The 2,328-nt window shown below is 33.9% G+C and overlaps 1 non-coding gene across 1 annotated transcript; it reads right to left on the reverse strand.

Annotated features, from left to right (window-relative positions):
- Positions 1–1,501: 1,501 nt before the first annotated feature.
- LOC136215859 (small nucleolar RNA R71) lies at positions 1,502–1,607 on the reverse strand. The gene has a single exon (XR_010682862.1). It is a non-coding gene; the product is annotated as a small nucleolar RNA R71 (small nucleolar RNA).
- Between the last annotated feature and the right edge of the window lie 721 nt (positions 1,608–2,328).

Below are 2,328 nucleotides of genomic sequence, written 5' to 3' on the forward strand. Positions count from 1 at the left end.
TTAGATTAAGAATTGATTCGAAGATGAGTTTTCATTCTAGTAGAAGACAAACAATCTCTATTTCGAAGAGTCAACGAGAAGATCAAGCAGCGGAAGCGACACTAGAGTCCGACAAACTCCAACGAAGTTTGAGGAAAGGATTGACAACCCGGAACTCAAATTAGTTAGAATGCTTACCATGTTTTCTTTTCTCTGTTAACTTGTTATGATTCACAAATTCTATAATAAAAAGTTTACACAATTCAATATACATTTCTGTAGTTACTTTGATAATATCTTCGAAGTAAGATTCTGGTGTTTCCATTAAAATGTATTTAATTTCACATAGTTACAAGGAAACTTAGTTGAACACTTGAAAGAATTAGTGTTTACGGATGATATGATCGTTAGGTCGGCTTATTGGAAATAAATATCAATTTGATTAAGGTAGAAATCTACTCCGAACCAGAGAGATTTCTACGGTTCAAAGCCTATTAATTGAAGGAATTTACCTTTTATTACATGCTTAGAATCTTTACAAAGTTTAAGTTGATATCTTTGATTAATGCAAATAAGTTTAACGCTTTCTGTCTTGTAGTCCAATCTCAAGACAAAATTGTTTTCTAAATTTCTAACATAAAGTTCTCATCTAATTCTGATTAATTCAATTCAATACAATCCAATTCAATTAAACGATTTTCTATAATATAAACCTAAAGACATATTCAAAACTGTATCAAAATAAGTTTTTGCGAAAAAACGTTCCCTATGGGATCGATATCTTTTATTACTACAAGCGAAACCGTGCACTTGCGGAAATCGCTCAACAAGTTTTTGGCACCATTGCCGGGAAACGCCAAATTTTTTACAAAAATTTAGATTTTTCGAGTTTTATTTCGAATCTAGGTTTATACATGCTTATTTTATTTTTTATATTTTATTTATTTCAATTTACTTACAATTTTATTTTTCAATTTTGTTTTGAAGGTACTCTCAGTTCGTGCAAAAATTTCAAGTTCATGCGCAGTTCTCGAAGTTCATGCATTCAAGCGGAATTACCCGATCCAGAAATTGAAAGGACAAATAAGAAAAAAAAGAAAAAACAAGAAAGAAAAAGAGAAACAAAAATCACAGCCTGAAACCAAGGCAATTCCACCCACACTTATGGATTACGCTAGGCCAGGAGTGGCCGATGTAACGAATAGTATAGTTAGACCCCAGATAGTTGCTCACTAATTTGAAATTAAGCCAACTTTACTTAATATGTTGCAAAACAATGTAACGTTTTATGGATAACCTAACGAAAACCCAAACACCCATTTGACAAATTTCCTAGAAATTTGCGACACTTTCAAAATGACTGATGTGCCTGCCAAAGTAATTAAACTTAGCCTTTTTCCTTTCACTTTGAAGGATAGAGCCAAAGTTTGGTTAACTTCTATGCCAGCCGCAACATTCGAAACTTGGGACCAATTAGCCCAAGCATTTTTATCAAAAATTTTCCCTTTAGCAAAAACCGCAAAAGTTATAAAAGAATTAACATCCTTTACACAACATGATACTGAAACCCTTTATGAAGCATGGGAACGTCTTAAGGAACTTCAACGTTTATGCCCACATCACCACTTGCCCGATGAACTTTTGATGCAAACCTTTTATAACAGAATAAATCCTACAACCAGAGGTTCATTAGATGCTATGTCGGTAGGGTTATTTATGAAGAAGACATCCGCCCAAGCAAGAGACCTTTTAGAGGAAATGGCAATCAACAGTAGTATGTGGCCAGCAGAACGTGGACACACACCAGTGGCGAAACCATCATCCTCAACCACATCACCAGTTAAAGGTATAGTTAATCTCGATCCGATCGCGATGTTACAAGCCCAATTTTATGCGTTATCGCACAAAATTGATAGGTTTATGGCACCGTGTGATACTAATGGTAACCCAATCCAAACGGATTTGGATTATGAAGGTATGGATGAGGTTGAACAGGTAAACTTTGTCCAAGGACAAAATTAAACTAATAATCCTTATTCTAACACTTATAATTCCAGATGGAGAAATAATCCTAACTTTAGTTGGAAAGATAATAATAATACCGGTGCCAATCAAAGTCGATCTAATACTTATCAAAATCATGCAAGAGACACGATTGGCACATTATCTTCTAAAATCGACAAATTTATAGAAGTTATCGATGGTAAAGTAAATAGTCACGATGATAGTTTTAAACGAATTGAGAACAAATTCGGTCAATTAATTAAAAACCACTCGTCTAGCATCCATAATTTGGAGGTTCAAATAGGACAAATTGCTAAATCAATTTCATTCCGAAAAGAGGGAAGT

This window comes from Euphorbia lathyris, chromosome 1 (genome assembly GCF_963576675.1).
Source record: "Euphorbia lathyris chromosome 1, ddEupLath1.1, whole genome shotgun sequence".
Lineage (NCBI taxonomy): Eukaryota > Viridiplantae > Streptophyta > Magnoliopsida > Malpighiales > Euphorbiaceae > Euphorbia > Euphorbia lathyris.